At 43.5% G+C, this 18,410-nt stretch overlaps 1 long non-coding RNA gene across 1 annotated transcript; it reads left to right on the top strand.

Moving 5' to 3' along the window:
• The first annotated feature begins 3,428 nt into the window (after positions 1-3,428).
• LOC132324309 (uncharacterized) lies at positions 3,429-18,003 on the top strand. The gene is made up of 4 exons (XR_009485569.1): positions 3,429-3,564; positions 5,488-5,528; positions 8,854-8,912; positions 17,663-18,003. It is a non-coding gene; the product is annotated as an uncharacterized LOC132324309 (long non-coding RNA).
• Positions 18,004-18,410: the final 407 nt, after the last annotated feature.

Here is an 18,410-nt window from a genome sequence, read left to right as displayed (position 1 = left end):
GTACTTCAGAACTTGCCTCCTAAAATTCTCCTGCTAATGATTCAATTTAAAAACAAAATTACTTAAATCAGAGTATGGTCAGGTTCCAGAAGACAGCACTGAAAGCACAGTAATAAATGTCAGGCTGGTTCAGCAATGTGTGTGTGCTCATGTTGAACTGGTGAATCCTGGCAAACAACCAGGAAAAGTAAGAAGCAAAGGCTGAACTGGTCCACTGGATGGTTTGGAAGAGTCCAGCACAAAACCTGTATCGATGTCTGAACTTCATCAGAGAGATCTCACATTATCTCTATGTAGCATATACAGGTCTGAAATCCTAGACTGCGATTATTCATAATCTGGAACTATTCAAAATCTGTAGTCCTAAGTAGCTTGCACCCAAGAGTAACATAAAAAAAAAGCAGACAAGTCCTCTGAACTAAATCTTTAAGCCCTGGTAAAATCCTGCAAAAATGAGAGTAGGAGAAGGGAATAAAAAGCAAATAAGAAGATGACCAAGAGGGCCTTAAAAGAAAGCTTTGGGCCAATAGTTTGGAAAGCCAAGGGAATGATGCAGGAGACACTGAACTGGTTATCTTGGCATTGATCCCTGGCACAGTTCAGGGAAAGGCTGATTGGGGATGCAATCCATAAAAGAAATGAAAATATGAGAGCATTAGTAATGCCAATCAACATGACTCTATGGAAAACAGGTTTTGTCAAATATACTTGATAGCATGTTTTTAGTAGAATCACAAGTCTGGATGTCACAAAATATAGTATTGCCATAAAATACCTATATTTTTGTGTTTGGGGAAAAAGAGCACTAAGCAAAACTAGTGCAGCTCCTATTTAAAGAATGAGTAATGTGATCAGAGAATTAAAAAAACTTGGAAGTACAGAAGGGTAATCCCATATAGTGTGGTTTTAGTGGAGTCCAATGGGTACCTCTTTTTGATCTAATGCTATATAATATAGGTTTTACAACCTGACCAAAAGACCTGCTTCTCTGTTGATGAAGGCTGATACAAACCACATGCACTTTCTTGTAGACATAGGTACAGTTATGAATTTAGAAATAAATTAAGCCGATCAGGAGTGTAAGATGGGTGGTTTTATTCTGGAAATTTGTGGCCTTAAAGCAAAGCTGGAAGTAATTTGAGATAAATTACAGAATATGTTTCTTCCAGTATAATGGTTTTACAACAAACAGGTTTCAAGAGCACTCAAACAAGTAGAAATAGAGAAATGGTATCATCCCTGCATACAATGAAATTATCTTTCTGCAGCAGCATTACCATTTCACTGCACCCACTAACTGGTGTCCAGACCTCAGCTGGGATCAGGAGGACTCAAAAAGTTCCAAGAAAGACCTGTGTGCTTCCCCAGAACAGGCTGCAGCAGCACATTAGTGTATACAGAAGTTTAAGATAAAAGCCTTTACAGACTCTTTAAGATCTTTCTGTTGGCAGAGAGCATCTTAAGATGAGAGAAAAGTACAAGGTGCTCTGGTGCTTCATCTGTATTGGAGAACTGGATGGGCCTGAAAACAGTAGGAAGAAAGCAAGGTGGGTTAATGGTTTCCTCTCTGGAGTCAGCTTAGGATGAATCTGCAAGCGCTTGTGTAAACTTCAAGTAACTGAGATAGGCATTTCCTGTGATGTAGCCAGAAGGTTCAAAAACAATTAAAAGAGGTGTGTTCTGCTCCTCCACCCTCCCACCCACACATACACATACACATTCAAAGTAAAAACCACTCTGTAAAATAGTGTTTGAGAGGAATGGCCACTTTTCCATTACTCTGGGGATGTTACCTCTACTGCCTTGAAATAAATTAACCACAATGTGTGGCGCTTTTGCAATGCAAAGTATTTTTACTCAGTTTGCAACATGCTGATGAAACACTGATATACCTAGGGACATACAACATGAAGAAATGTGCTCCAAAATTTCTCATGACACAGCCCAGCAAAACATTGCTAGAGTGGCCTTAATGGGATCCATACCAGAAGGGCCCGTTCATACCATCAGTGGTTTGCAGAGCTGCTTCTCAAATGACTCGTTAGTTGCCTTTTACAAAATAAAAAAATCTCAGTTCTACAAGTTATTGTTTTATACAAAGAATGGGCAAGAAACACACTGCAGAAAATAACAGCAAACAGACGTTGTACTACGTGAGACACACAGCTCGTTTTAAACACTTTGTTGTTGTTGGTCTTAAAGTGCATCGGTTGCTTTTAATGATTATTTTGGTGCACAAAGGATGAAGCCACAGAACATTGCTTTCTCTGGAAACAAAAAATCCCCTAAAAACTTGCTGAGAGGCTCCTTCCATGGCAGCCATGGCTATGGGGAGGGACACACCCTACCCACTAGAGTGAAACAACCAAGGTACCATCCCCAGCAAAGGCAGCAGCAGGCTCTGAGCCCTGCAAAGGGCTGGTGTCCCCAGCACACACCAATGGGTTACACTAGGCACCCAGGATTTCCCTCCACTGTTAATGAAATAGGGAAATGGCAATTGCTCTGGGCTAATTTCTGTGTGATTCATAAGATACAGAAACACATTACTCTGGAGCAGAGAGAGAGGAGAACAGACATGGTTGCAACCAAAAAGCATCTCCACACAACCAATCTTCATCAAACTGGAGCGATCATCTTTTGTATTTTAAAAACAAAATACTTTTTTTTCTGAATATGTATGTGTCAGATGACTGTATAGGTGTAAACAAGCCTGCACTGTCTTGTTGTCCATAAATAAATACTTAGTAAGTTCAAAGCAGAGCTGGATTCATAAAGCAACACTCTCCTAATCTGTATTCGGGTCTCAAGCGTATTATCTGTAATTTACAACCAATTTAAATGGCATTAACAGCCTTCCCCTTATGGGAATTTAAATTTGCATCCTACCATTGAATTAAACACTGATTGCATATTTTCTATAGGGGACGTAATGCTCTTTGAAGCTTGTTTTGAATAATAAAGCATCTATTCATGCACATGGTGCAATGTGTTTCTTTGTCCTGAATGTAATTGAAGTAAAATGTGAGTTAAAGGGATTTTTCCTCTAGCCACAGGTTTGTTGATTACCATCTATTTTCATCTATTCAAGATTTTAAAAAGGAAAGGAAAAATACAGTAATCTCTTCCTGCATTTGTGACCTCATTTACCACTCAGAGCTTTCCTGAGAGCATCTGAGATGAACAATCAGGAGGTCAAGTTTCAGTCCATCTTTGAAGGAGGAGAAGGTGAGAAAGGAACAAAACAGTGCCTTACCCTTCTGAAAAGAAAAATCGCAAACAAAAAGCAGAGGGAAGCAGACAACACCATATCTAACCTCCAGGAGACAGATCTTGCCTACCTGCCAGGTAGCTGTTCTCTGTGATGTCAATCACTGAGAGGCAGGAAATCCACAGCAACAATTACTTCAGCATTAAGGAAGCAAATAGGGTGAAACAAAACTGTCGACTTTTTTTGTTTGATTTGTAAGGGAGGAATAACTGAAACAAATAATAAACATGACTTACTCCTTCCTGGATGGGAAAAACAAGCAAGAAAGGATTGAAGAAAAGTAAGTCTATCTGGTGAGTGTGTGGTTTTCCCTCAGCGTGGCTGGGTCCTCCAGCCACAGCCACCTTGACAGGGAGAGGCAGCATGGGAGGACTTTCAGAGGAGTGGGTGACCTGATGCCAGGAGTGGGTGACCAGCTGCAGCAGGAGTGGTAGAAATGTCCCCCAGCATGGCCATCCCTGTGACCTTCTCTTGTCCTATGCAGCTCACCAGGCTGGAAAGCTCTGCTTGCTGATGGTGCTCAGTACACTCAGCAAGCCATCTGGAGAAACTGGGTTCTCTGCTAGTTTTCCTGTGCCAGGGTACAGCTACAAATGAGTTAGGGGAAAAAGCCTCCCAAAACCTGGTGGATTTTAAGAGATTTTTTTCTCCTCTTTTCCCCTAAAGATAACCTTCATTTCAAGATGCAGGCAGGCCTGAGTCTAATAAAGCTGTTGTGGTGTTGATAGCTTTGATATTCATGATCCTGGCATTTATTCAGAAATGACAGAGAAGACAAAACACAGTTGATATATTTGTCATGTATGCAGTGATATAAGTAATTATTTAGAGTGATTTTTTTTTTAATTATTTTTTACCATTGTTTGGTTTCTACATCCTTGAAAAAGCAGGGGCCACTTCTGCTGAAACCCTTGTTTTCCTTCAGTTCTCCTCAGGAAAGCTTTAGAAAAACCAGAAACTACTGGAAACCAGAACTTCATGATGATTTTTACCTTTCCTCATCTTAAAAGGTGATTTTATGAGTCCTTGAGGAACAAACACTGCTTAAGAGCTGCCGACTATGTTTTAGGAAGAGGCAGGGAGGATTGCAGACCGTGGCCTTGATCCCATTAGGACGAAATGTCACACCAGCAACAGCAACTGTATCTCTGGACTTAGCCAGTTGCTCAAGATTTCTTTACAGGCTATCTTAAATTGCTGCAGTTAATATTGTATTGGTGCTATAAAAGCAGGCACCGCCAACGCCTCTGCTGCACGTGTAACAAACATCAAAGTCCGCTGCAGCCACGCCGCCTGCAGATAGCGAGAAGGCCTCGAGATAGTGAGGGACATAAAGACTCTCTTTTTTCTTTTGCTTTCCAAAACAGTTTCATCGTATCATTTGTACACAAGAGACCACAAATGGTCCCTGGGCACCTTGGGGGTAATTGCCATGTTGTTCAATTTGCCTCAAATGAACGGCTCGGGGATGATAAATGCTCTTTTATAATAAGCTCCCCACCACTGGTACGTAGTATGGGTGGGATACCCTGGGCCCTGACCCTCTGCCAGAAAGTCATCCCGCCCTTTATATTTGCAGAGGCAAGGAATCTCAGGGGCAAAGGAGGTTTATTAGCAGGCACATACCCATCTGTGGGCTGCAGCCCCACAGGCACATTGTGTTAATGCTGTGCCCTCAATGCTACCTGCTACCGTAGCACAACACAGAGAGACAGAGGAAGAAATTATGCCAACGGGAAGGTCTCGTGGCTGGGAAGCCTGCATGGGTCAGAAGAAAACACTGCCAATTCCTGGCACAAAATAAAGTTTAAAGTGAATTAGACCTTCATGATTTCTAGCCCTGGCTCAGGGAGAGTATAGGCAATGCTGGCTGCTCTGGCAAAGCTATCCATGCTCCTAACTAGAGGCTAACTGCAGCCCGCCACTGTCCCAGAGCTGTGTGCCAGCTGGCACAGCCACCCAGCACCAAACCCCCAGCTGAAACTGCCTCTTCTCCTGCCCACAAAGGGAACTGGTGTCCTCCTTTCCTCAGAACAGGATGAATTCATAATTTTTTATGGGGTGGATTCACTGTATTCCTTCATTCAAAGGCCAAGCTCTGGTTTGCTTTCCTCTCCAAATGTGCTGCTATAGTCCTGTGGAAAGGAGGTGTGGGTGCCAGGCATTTGGGGCACCTGAGCAATCCAGCTTCACCATTTCTCCTTGTTTTTTTCTAGGAATAAACAAGGGCTCTGGCCCAATTTGCTTCACATGTATGGTAAGTACAAGTCCAAGTTGGGGATGCTGGAGTACTTATTGTCCATCCACCAGCAGTCAAGGACAGTGTGCAGTAACTCCACTAGAGATCCACATTTTAAAACAGCTTAACTTCAGCAATCCTAGCAGAGCTGGTTGAGGAGCTTTTGCCTTGCTTCATGTTTGGTACACTTTGCCACACTGGGGAAATGCCAGTGTAGAGTGACATGTTGAGCAAAGAAAACAGACAAATCCTCAGGTGCAGAAGTTGCTGCTGGGGCTTTTCAGGGTGCCACACACAGCTACTCCCCAGCATCTTTGTTAGTGATGTGGAAATAAATGAGAAATCACTGCTGATAAAACATCCAGAGAAAGGCAAGAGGGTAAATAAAGCAGAAAGGCTGGCTGAATCACACAGCCTGCTGCACCCAGACAAGCAAAATGCATTTTACTGTGGGCTAATTGCAAGTAAAAGCATGGTCCTGAGAGTGATACCTGGGAATGAGAGAGAATAGCAGGAAATGAGTCAGCCTCGAAAAAATGATGGCAGTCATGGTGGAGCTGATAAAAATTTGGTAGACTTTTCTAAATCATGGAGAATTTCTAAAAGTTTGGATGAAACTGCACAGGAGGATGATGGACTGATACTAATGGGCATCTTCTAATTAAGATGGGCTGCCTTGCAGTACTCCCAACCAGGATGTGTGGTATGCCATAGGGGGATAATTCAGTGACATTTAATATACAGGAGGATGGCTTCAGCAGATCTGATGAGTTCTGCTGCTTTTAGGCTTTATTAATCTCTGAAATTGCCACACTGCTTTAAAATCTGTTATTAATAAATAAAAAAAAGAGAAGGGGCTGAGCTTCCATAGCAAACCCTCTGCCTGCTTTCCAGGCCTCTACAACATGAATTTGTTTGTAAAGAAAAAAATAGCAGGACAAAGGTGACAAAGCAGACTCAAACATCACCATTACCATAGCAACAGTGGCATTAGTCTGACACAGCAGCAGAAGCCAAAATACACCCTTGCACAGAATACCGTGCAAGTTAGGAAATTGCTAGCTCTGTATGGCACACAAGATAAGCAACCAAAATATAAATGACTGTAGATTGGTCAGTAAAATTATTAATTTCTATTTTAAAAATACACTTTCTGCAAGTAAATAATATCTTATTAATCCCTAAAATTGATTTCCCTTGACACGAACAGCAGAAGAAAATACAATTGGAAGTAGTGTGTGTATGTACCACAATATAGAGCAGCATCTTTGCCTGGAAGCTGAAGCTACTGAGGCAGCAATGTTGTAGGGGTTCCCTGACTGCCTTTTTGGCTTGGCTCCTGCCAGCAGTGTGTTTCGCAGTGTGACTAACATCTGTCACATGTGGTTTGCTGTCTCTCTCACCTGCTCTTTGGGGAAGGACTACGTGTGCAGAGGAGCATTTTGCATGGACTTTCTTTTTTTCTTTTTCTTTTAATGCACTCACCAGGCTGCATTTAAATGGGGAAAGTTCAAGCCAAAGAAATACACTATATGCATGAAGAAAAAAAGGATTTCTTAACCTTGTATGGGATTTCGTGCTGCAGCCTCAGACATAAAAGGACTAAGGAAAGTCTCTCTCTTGCCCAGATGAGTTTAGAAGAGACAGCTTGCTCAGTGCAGAGCATGAACTTGCAGTAACCATCATATTGGGCAACTGTCCTTATCATGGTTCTTTGTGGGTGGGTTGAGATGATGGGTGACAGCAGTGCCTCCCATGGCCAGCCTGGCAAAGGGCACTCAGTGGTGGATGGCTGAGCCCCAGTGTCTCACTACACTGCAGCAGCAACTCTGCTTGGGGAGATCAGGGCAGCAGCATCACTGCTGCTGTTCCCACACAGCCACCGGTGGTGTGTTAGGCACACTGGACCAAGGCTCCAGAGATAATTCTGTACATCTTGAGACTCTATTTAGTCTTTGGGGTACCAGGACAGAGGGCAGAGGAGGGTGTCTGACGTGTTTGCAGCAGGCTGTTTTCTGAGGAAATGCTATGCTGCAGCCCTCCATCTAGGAAACATCCTGCAACCCATTGCCACATCCAGCTGGAAGCTGCATGCACAGGGTGGGCACATAAGTAGAAAAAACCCCCAACCCAATGCAGACCAGTGTGAAATAAAATTGCTTTCCCCCACATCTTCTGGAGGTTGACACTGAGGGTTGCTGACTGAGCACTGGGGATGCAGTGCCCTTGTGCCAGTAGGCAAGTCAAGGGCACTGCTGTCACTCAGACCTGGCAGGGCAACCACAAGCAGCTCCTGTCAGCCCACAGGGCCACTTGGCCTCCTGCCTGCATTTTGCCTGCCTGTGTTTTCTCCCTGCCTGACTGCCCCTGAGCCCAGGAGCTCCCACACTGCTGCAATCCAACATTTTCTTGTAGGAGCAGCTGAGCACACACAGGCTGGGTGCTGCAGGCAGAGTTGCAGAGCACTCCTAGGGGGAGGCAGGGAGGGGGATGTACTGCGGAGAGAGATGGGTCCCATTTCCTTGCACCATCAAATGAGCCCAGAGCTGAAGCAGGTAGCCAGTCAAAAAAGCATCAGTCCCACCAATAAAACAAAGAAAATGTGGAAGTAAAGGTATATTTTTTTTCCCATTTCAAACTGTAAAATTGTCAGCCATCTCTAGGTGCTATTAATCACACACTGCATTCCTGAAATGTGTTCAGACACAGCAGAATAACAGTGACTTGCTCTGCAGGACAGCCAGCCACCAAGATTCCTGGGGACAGAGGGCTCTCCTAATTACTTTACAGGGATGAATAACACTTGTGCTAGTTCTGAGACAGAAAGCCAGACCCCCAAAGTTGGGTAACTCCGTCACTTCCAATATGATAATGCCAACAGTGCTGGGACAAATCCAGACAGGAAAAGGAGGTGCTAACAGGTTTACATGGCTGTTTTAAATCCTATTTTACCAGAGCCTTTCCCCTACATTATGCACGTGTGCATTTAAACTGGTTACAAATCAACAAATGCTCCTTCTTTTTATTTAAGTTTGGCTCCATAACTAGAGACCATTCCACTTCACATGTGTGATGGAGATGGGTTAAATGGGATTCAGCCCTCACAGACAAGAATTCATGTTGTCAGAAAGAGATGCTGAGAACAAGCTTGACAGTGTTTGATGGAGGCAACACACACAACTTTTGCAAAAGAAAATAAATTTACAACATCTAAGTCCAAAAGATGTTTTTCTGAGATAGTTATAACTACCATATACATATAGGACTTTTTTTTTGGTACAATTGTTAGCTTGACATGTATTTTTATTGTAATGAGATTGCAACATATCACTTTAATTTGCAGTTAGATCCTCACATTGGTTGGAAGTTCTTAGAAGCCAGCAGAAAAATGAAGAAAAGAAGGTAATGAAAGTTGACTTGAACTATTGGCAGTAAGCTCTCATTGGTCACCAAACCTAATATCTTCTATATTTCAAAAATTTCCATAATCAATTCATTCTGTGAAATTACTTTTTTCCCCCCTTTTTAAAAATAGTAGATAAACCAGAGGCATTTCCCCCCAGGGGATATAAATTCTTTTAAAGACTCAACCTTCTCAGGGGCTTATTGCAGACTGCTGCCTGCCTAGGGAGACAAATACCACGTCCTCTTCAAAGTTGCATGAAGATGATTTCAGCTTTCAATCAGGGAATTAGGAATCAGCCCATCATAAATGTTTAAGCTGCTTCCATCTTTTTCAAAAAACATCTGTTTCTCAAGCAGATTACCACAGCTGATAGAAATGCTCCTTTATTTTAATAATCTAGAATAAAAAGGGAACATGAGCTGCTGGGGGAGGGATGACGGTTGCTCTTCCCCTCATCTGCCTGAAGCACAGAAATGCCTGGAAGTGCTGGATGTGAAAAGCCAACCAGCCTTTCCCAGAGGAGCAAGGTCTGCAGTGCAGGATGCAGCTGCAGCACAAGCTAACCTGTCAGCCAACAGTGGCCAAAGCCACTTGGAAGTGGAAAGACTTTCGAATGGAGAGTTATTTAAATCCCTTAAAATGACCCATTTTCTGTGTCTGTCATGTCAAACATTTCCCACTTTTGAATTGGCCTTTAATAGCTGCAGAGAGCATCAGGTTGGTGCTGAAGGCTAATGGAGGGGGAAGGAGCCAGGAGCCAGCCTCCCTGGGAAGCAGATTTCCACCAGCAGCTGGGTAACACTGAGCGGCCCCTCCTTGGGTCCCACAATCTGAGGTCATTGATGTTCCAGTTGGCAATACAACCATGAGTGTAGGACCTTTCCAATTGTCAGGCCAGGCAAGTGACCAGGCAACCAAGGCTGGTTTGTTTTCCTGTTTTGTGGCTGGGAGGGTTGGCCAGTCTAACAAAGACAATGCCATCATGGCTGTTTGCGCTGGGCCCTCCAGGCTGTGAGTGTGGAGCTGTGTGCAAGAAGGGCCTGGATGAGAAATGACACATTTTGGTATTTCTGCAGCTGTTTCCAAGCAAGCCCACAAAAACCAGAGCCCACATCCAGGTGCTCCGGTCAGGCTGACAATGGGGAGAAGTGGCAGGAGCACCTCCCAGCCCTGGGCTCTGGGATAACTTCAACATCTTCAGAGCCTCCCTGGATGGAGGAAAGATGCTACTTTTCTATTCAAGATTTGTGAAATCCTTTCTCCAGATATCTCAAATCCAAACCAGGACCTTTCTTGAAAACTGAGAGCACAAAGAAACCCATGTCCACTGCTCTCCACCTTCTGATATGGGATTTCAAAATCACCTCTGATATAAGAGTTTAGATTAGGATGCAGAAGTCCACATAAATGGCTTTCTGCTGGTGTTGCACTGTACTCCCTATCCTAGGAATAGTTTATTTGGTACCAAAATCAGGTTTTTCACTTATAAAGAGAATTAAGGGCATTTCTTGAGCACTGGACAGCAAAATGCAGGGGTTTCACACACTGGATATACATCAATGGCATAGTATCCAGCCTGCCCTGAAAAGAGAGAGGTGGATGATTGTATAAATACTCCTGGTTCCTCATTCCTCTGCCAGAAATGATAAAATGGAAGAAGATATATAATTTATCTTTTATATACCTTTCCTATAAACCTTTCATCGGGGTTTCCCTTACTTTAATTTTTTGGAACATTTTCACATTAATGTGCTCAGACAGTGGGGGGAATTTGACACAGAGTTTATTTTCCAATTATTTTTCCCTCTTTGTGTTTTTTCACAGCTTTTAAAATGTATAATATACTGAAAAGCTACATAGCCTTGTAGAAAAGTGGCTGAGAAAAGAAGAAGCCAAAGGACATTCGCTCTTACACACAAGCTACCACCATAGGGTGAAACAACTCCTTGCAGAAAAGAGAGACAGGAGAGCATTATCTCCTGTTTTTCTTCCACAACCCACTTTGGGGAAGATCTTTTCCATGGCCTGTCATAAACAAGGCCCTGGGGTTCAGCCACTCAGCCAAGCAGGTGTGCTCATGTGGCTCTAGGCATCTTTTGGTGTATGGTAACACACTGCTGCCTCCTCATCCCCAGCTTGGCTACGTGGAGCCAGGGACTGAATTTATGCTGAGAGATGAGTGGCACTTGGCTACTCACTGTCCTTACTGTCTTGAAACTGCAGCAAGTGGCCTGCCTGGTGTCTGGATCTCACTTAAACCAAGCGTTTAATATCTCATGAAGCCATGGAATAGTAACTCAGTCTGGCACAGACCTCCAGAAGGGCCTTCCCCAAAGTCAGATTAGCTCTGAGATCAACACCAGACTGCTCAGGACGTGGTTTTCAAAACCTTCACATGGCTGGAGCCAGCACAAGCTTGTGGGGCAACTCGCTCCACTGCCTGACTTCCCCTCATAACAGCCTGACTGTTCAACCTCTGCTCTCCTACCACACCCCAGCACAGAGACCCTGGCTCCACTCTGATGACCTTCCTGTTGGCACTGGGCAGCTGTTGGGCTCTCCCAAAGCTGTCTCTTCTCCAGTCTGTACAAGTCCAACTCTATAAGTTTTCACTTAAAACAACTCAGGGATGCAAAATACCACCATAAATAAAATCCAACCTCTACCAAAAACCCAGTGGTTAATCTCTGGCACCTCCATCAGTATTTTTCTAAACTATCACGGTTACAGGTTTAGTTCTGCTATAGTTAAACAAGTAATTTTAAACCTTCCTTGACCTGAAAACCTATGCTTCATCTTTGGATCTGTATCCCCAACTTTTCCAGTGAGCTAAGAACCACTGGCCTTTGAGGCTGTGTAGTGAAAGGAGCACACTCCTGACTATCTTCTGCCAGACCCCTTGGAGAGGGAGAGCAGCAGAGGAGATTATACAATGCAACACCAGAAAAATTTTACATTTTTCATTGAGCAGAACTGTCATAAAACTCAATTTTAGCCTGAAAATTGCCAAGGCAGACTTAAAGGGTTGGCTTTTTGAACACATGAAATGACAATCAATCAGTTCTCAATCCAGCCATTGCAATCTGACAGAGATGAGGAGGATAACACATGAGGAGGATGGTGTAAAGAAAGTATACTGGAAATAATCTTTAATTAAAAAATTAGCCAACAACAACAGACGTCATGTCAAGTGAACCTTTGGAAATGTATGCAAACAGATGAAAAAAGGAAAATGAGACATAGCTCTGGGAAGTGAATTAAGGGAAGTCTTTAAATGGCTTAATAATAGGAACACGTTGAGAAGCAGTGAGGTTAATATGGAAATTACATAAAGCAGTGGGGGGTCTTGGACTAGATTTATTGTGCATACTAATTGGAGGACACTGAATACCAGATAATAGCTGAAGGATGGGGCTTCCACTCTGTCAACATCCTCTTCTTCACAAACATGATCCAGCAGAATTTAATAGCTTGACAATATCGCTGAGCATGACCCTCTGATAGGTAACAAAATGCTGTATTTCAGCATTGTGCAGGGGGAAACCACAAGGAAGTGAGAGTGGAAGGGGATGACACTGGAGGCCTCGCTGGCAGCTGCCAGATCTGAAAGCAGCACAATTCCCCCAGCCTATCCCAGCCTGAAAAAGAGCCCAAGTGATATCTGAGGTGATATTAAAGCAAGCTTTAAAATAACAGCACCAACAATCGAGACCACAAATGTCTTGTAATTCTTTTAATCCTTTTAACCCTGCAATGACTGAGTGAGCTCAAGAACTAGCTCATTAAAACCTGAAAGTTAATTGGAGCAGGAAAAGCAAGCAGCTCTTACTAGTCCCTACTGTCCAAGCTGAGGTTAGTGCAGAAAGTACACAGAGAGTAAATAGATTTGCTTTTTCTGTGGTAGGGCTTTTTTAACAATTCACACAAAAAATCACCTAGCATTCAGTGAGGTAGGAGAAGTCATGGTGTGCAAATGTCAGCCTCAGCTTTGCAGTACTCAACTCTGAGTTACAAGGCAGATTTCTTAATAAGGAAACCATCTGTCAGGAAAGGTCTTTCATGAATATTCTTTTCCTGAAGCTTTTAACATGCCAACACAAGAATACTGTTTAGAGGTCAAGTGGTAGTCTCTGAGCAAAAGCTCAATAGTCTTAGGAAATCTCATTCTTTAAAAACAAACTGTGGTGGCTGAGGCAATGCTTGCACACTTAAGGCCAGGCCCTCAATATGAGACACAGGATGTGTGCAGTGGCTGCTCTTTTGGTGCCATTGGAGATTCACAGTGGGCTCTGCTGGGCTGGATGCTCTGCCAGAAGGTCAGAAGAAAGCAGAGATCATGGATACTTGTTGGGATGTCCTGCTGCATCTCCAACAGCTCCAGGTGCCAGCAGAACACAACACAGCACTACCGACCTTAGAAGCTTGTGTAGAAACAGCCATATTTTACCAGCTGAATACACCACTGGGCTCTACAGAGGTATTCACTAGATGTACACTGACTGCCATGAGATCTTAACCACCAGGATCACTCATAGTCATCCATACAGTGAGCAGCTTCTGGGTTTCTCTGTCAGAAACCTAATCTCATCTTCCCCTGTGCTCCTTGGCACCTGTCACCCTGGCACTGAATTAATGAAATAGCTATTTTTCCTGCCACAGCTACCCATTCAGCATCAAAGAACAAGGTATATTATTTTCTGTGAGATGTTTATTTTTTAGGGGTATGCAATTATGGGAGGCATGAGGGCACGTGTGCCTTTTGGCCTGACCTCAGCAGAGCTCAGGGGTGTGCAGGGTGAGGTGTCATATAAGTCACCATAGATAAAGAGAAGGCAGCAGTCAGCACCTGTCTTAAAGGGGCAAAAGCACTTGCATCTCTGCCCATCTGCCTAAGAGGGAAAATAATTTTTAAGTGATTTTTCCAGACCATGGCACATGGTGAGTCAGAGGGAGGAAGGCAACTTGTGTGGCTCAGCATCAGGAGCCCCTGGTCCTTTTTTCATGCTACCTCCTCCTCCGTGCAGCACTGTGCTCAAATCCCTTACCCACTGATTTTCAGGGCTGTAAGAGACACCTGGGTGCACAGTGGTTTACTCCTGAGGGAATCAGGATATGCTCAAGGCAACAAAGAGAAACTTTAATACAAAGTACATGTACTGGCAAAGGACATGTCAGTATCATATGAAACACACTTGGCAAGGTAGTTTGCCATGCAACTAGAAGCTGTCCAGCTAAAGATGATCAGATACTTATCTGCCAAGGCACATTACCAGGGTAAGCTGAGCATGTAATCCAAGCAGATGACCCCACAGGGTACTTGTTTAACTGGCTCCATTTCTGTGAAAGCACTGGAGTCAGACAGTAAAAGAAACCTTTCCTCTTAGCTGGGATATAATTCCCTTGAAATTCAGAGCGCATCACCAAAATTGGTTTTCCACTCAGGTTTCTTACTGAACACTGACTTTACTTTGGTAACCACAGCTGTGCCCAGGCCTGTAAGCACAAGCTGGGAGAACATGATGAGCTGGGAACAAATTTCTTTCAGAACAGAAGAAAACAAAAACAAATGCTAGAAGAGCAGACCAAATTAAAGCCAAGCCCTCAGCTGTACCCTGAAGACTGAGGCTAGTTCAGCTGGGAGCATCCCTGGGGTGTGTAGTACCAGGGTACTTGAAGCAGGGGACTCTGCCCATGACACTGGCTTTGTTTTTCAGGTCTGAACACTTTGACCTCCCCAGGACCTCCAGTTTGGTGTAAATTTTCAGGGTGCAGTAACTGATGACTTCCAGGAAGTTGGACTGGATGATTCAATAATTACTTACAGTCTTATACTCTACATGATAGGAAATAGCCCACAAAATCCTTATCACAGTCTTGTCGTGAGCTGGTACATTTATTACATATTATGGAAATGGCAGCACTGATAAAACTCACTATCTTTGGTCCCTGGAGCTCTCTTTTATCTGTGGCAAGATCTCATTTACATTTTCTGTAGCTGGGATCCCTCCCAAGGGCTAAGTCCTGGTAGCCAAGAGCAATACAGAGAAGAAACTGGGCCCAGAGGTTGGTTTTTCTTCCCCAGTTTGAGATGCTGATACACACTGCTTTTGCAAAGTGCCCGATCTTCTCATGTCTTGGTCAGCCCAGCTGCCAAACTGTGTAATAGCAGGATCTCACTGAGAGCCATATGTTGCTGCTGGGTTGTTTTGGGGAAAATTAAATTAAAACAATCCACAACAGTTGTTTTAATGGCATTTCTTGTTTGCTTGAAGCCTTGGTCCCAAATTACCTTTATGCAATGGGAAGATAAAGCCTTTGTTTTCCAGTAACTTGAGGGACATGCTGGACACTCAGGAATGACTGCTGATGGGCAGCACAGAGACTCCCAGCCCTGGGAGAGCTCTTGAGAGGGAAAATGAAAAAAGGTGAAAAAATTCAGGAAGAATGGCAGCTTTTCTTGCTTTAAATTCACCTAAAAGCAATAACTACATTCCATCACATGTCCTTCTCCAAGATAACATTTTCAAGCCAGCAGTTAACCTCTTTCCACAGATTTTTTTTTGCTTCCTCAGTCTCACTCCCAGTATTTCTCTGCATGTGTGGTTATCAAAATACGGGTACATTAAATCCACAGGACTAAGCCTCATGCTCAGAAACCCAAATGTGCAGGTTATCACTGCTGTAGGACATAGAGAGCTGTCAGATTAGCGAATGAATTGAAAGCATAGACCAGAATTCCCATAGAGGAACTGGTTTCTCTTGATAATGAGAAAGTGGGTAGAGCTCTGGGGTGTTTGTCAGACTGAGCAACAGCCACCTAAAGTGTTCTGCACTGCTGACTCCTGCAGCCTTGACCTCCTGATCCTGTGCTTGGCACAGGCAAAGAGGACTGGCATGTTCAGTCCTTTGCTGAGAGTTAAGGCTTGAGAGCAACTAGTGAAACAAAATGTGTTTAAGGCAAATGGAGAAAAAACAAGTTTATTTGCTTTATGGAGACAGTGAGAATACAGATTTTTGTATTCTGATAACATTGGGGAGTTCTGAGAGTACAAAGCTCTTTCCAGGCTGGGTAAGAGACCTTCACTTTTAAAACAAACCCCAATATGATAACAGTTCCTTACACATATATTTCCCTCCCATGATTTTACACTGAATAAGTAAGAGAGAGAATGGAAAGAGCCCTACAGCACAGGAAGAAGTAGCTGATATATCCAGAGCCATGCCTTCTCTCTAATATTGTTTATGTACATGACTAGTTTGTTTGCAGGTATTAGTGTAAGGTCTCATTTGAATGACAGTGTTTTATCTCCTCTCTTTTATTAGCACTGGAGCTAGATTCTGAGGTGAGAACACTGTCCTCTCTCATTATTTGTGCAAGGCCCAGTGATAATAATGATCTGGTGGTGGTGGATGCTCAGGGCTCCAATGGTGGTGGTGTGGGTTCCCTGGGGAGTAGAGCAGAGCAGAGCAGAGCTGATGGTGCCCTGAAAAACACAGCTTCTACCCCAGAGGTCATCTAAATCTGCTGGGCTGGTGTGCCTGTTTGCAGTTCTCTGAGTCTGCCCTCGGGTGTCAGCATGGGAAGGGCACTTGACAGCCTCAGACTCCCTGGTTCAGTGAGGGACCATGGGCATGTCTCAGGGATACTGTGGGGGACTTGCCTGGCTGCTCATTTCCTTCCTGCCAGCCTGCAGGCTGGGAGTGTTGGGGCTCCTGAGGGGACTCCTACATTTCCCTCTTGGAGTGTCCCCAGGTGAAGAGATCTGCTTAGGCTTGGGTCATGTTTGGTTAGAATCTGGGAAGGTTAGAAAGGTCATTCTTTTACTTTTTATTTCCTTCCCCCAAGATTTCATCTCCACTAGAGGCTTAAGGCCAGGGAGGAGACACCTTTGCATGTCTGGTTCATAAGGCCTTCGCCTCAGAGCTGCTTTCTCAACAGTGCTCCATCAAGGGCAGCCTTTGTCTGGGCTGGGATAAAGGCACTTCCCTAATTAAGTTAGTTTAATCACCACTTGGGAAATACAATGTTCACTAAACTCATCCACAGCCCGGCGCTGAGAGGATCGAGGATCGCAGCTATTCTGTGGGAATGGAGCACACGTCAATTATCCCCAGAATTTCAAAGCTTCAAAACCCAATAATTTCCTTGGCAAAATCTGCCAGGCATGACATGACTGCTACTCGTACTCCACACACTTCCTAATGCAAAGGACTGGACAACCTCAAATACCGATTCCAAGAATAGCAAGGGCAAATGAACTGCAAATTACTAAATTCCTTTTATTGCTGGGAGCTACAAAGTAATTTAAATTAGTTTCAGTCTGAAGTGAACTGTGGGGCAAGCTGGGAAAATTATATAAATGGTGACATTTTAGAAACGCCTTTTATGATCATTTAAAGAAAATATTTCATCTCACACCAGGGTATTTAGTAGTCTTAGGAAAGATACGTTTGTGAAAAATTATGGCTTGTGTACATGCATACATGCAACACATTTAAATGCACGTGTAGACACACATGTATGCTTTAACCTATAATGGAAACTGAATATTTTTCATTCACTTTGCAACTAGCCTTTGCAGGGAAAGGGATAGCAACTGACCCCAAGAGAATTTATGTTTTTATGGAAAACTGCCATTAATATTAGACTTGATTACATAACACTCTTTTCCTCTTTCCCACATCCTCTGATGTAGGTGGGTTTACTAAATGCATAGGTAAAATAATGATCTTCTACATTCTTCAGTTTCCTGCTCCAGGAACTACTTTTGGCTCCCGATGGTTTTGATTAACATCCTACCTGTGACTTCTGCAGCTCAGCGCTGGTTTGCTTCTGCAGGCAAAGGAGAGAGGAGAATAAGCTCCAACACCTGGCATTGAATCATTACAGCTGGAGTGGAGAAGTCATAAAATGCACTGCCTTTTAATGAAATAGGATAGAGGGAATAGATGCTTCCCTTCTCTTGCAGCATCGCTGCAAAAATAACTCGTCCGTGCTGAGTGGTGTTGGCTTCACAAGCTCTACATGTCCCAGCTAGAGCAGATGCAAAATGACAACAATGATAGTGATAATAATAATAATAATAATAATAATAATAATAAATAAAACCAGAAAATTGTTGGAAATCTTTCACGCTGTCATGATTTCTTTCAATGAAGGGAGGTTAAATATTCAGCCAGCTGAAAAGCAAAGGGTAGGATTTGTCCCTCTTACAAATAATGGATCAGTAACTGCAAACACTGGATGCAATATGTAGCTGCAGAAAGCTTTCAGTCAAGTGGAGATAACTTCTTCATGGTACAAAGCACTTCCTGCAACCTCAACGTCCTAGATGTAAAGCAATACAGTGCTAGTGTCATGGAAATCAGAGCGCTGCGGGGTGAACGGTTGAAGGGAGCGAGGGTGCAATTTCAAAGGGGAATGTCTAGGGGGATGGAAGCGGCATGGACTAGCCCACGCTTTATTGGCAGCTTTTGTGTGCATAATTTTTCCT

Source organism: Haemorhous mexicanus, chromosome 2 (genome assembly GCF_027477595.1).
Source record: "Haemorhous mexicanus isolate bHaeMex1 chromosome 2, bHaeMex1.pri, whole genome shotgun sequence".
Classification (NCBI taxonomy): domain Eukaryota; kingdom Metazoa; phylum Chordata; class Aves; order Passeriformes; family Fringillidae; genus Haemorhous; species Haemorhous mexicanus.
This window is presented reverse-complemented; position numbering and strand designations above follow the sequence as displayed.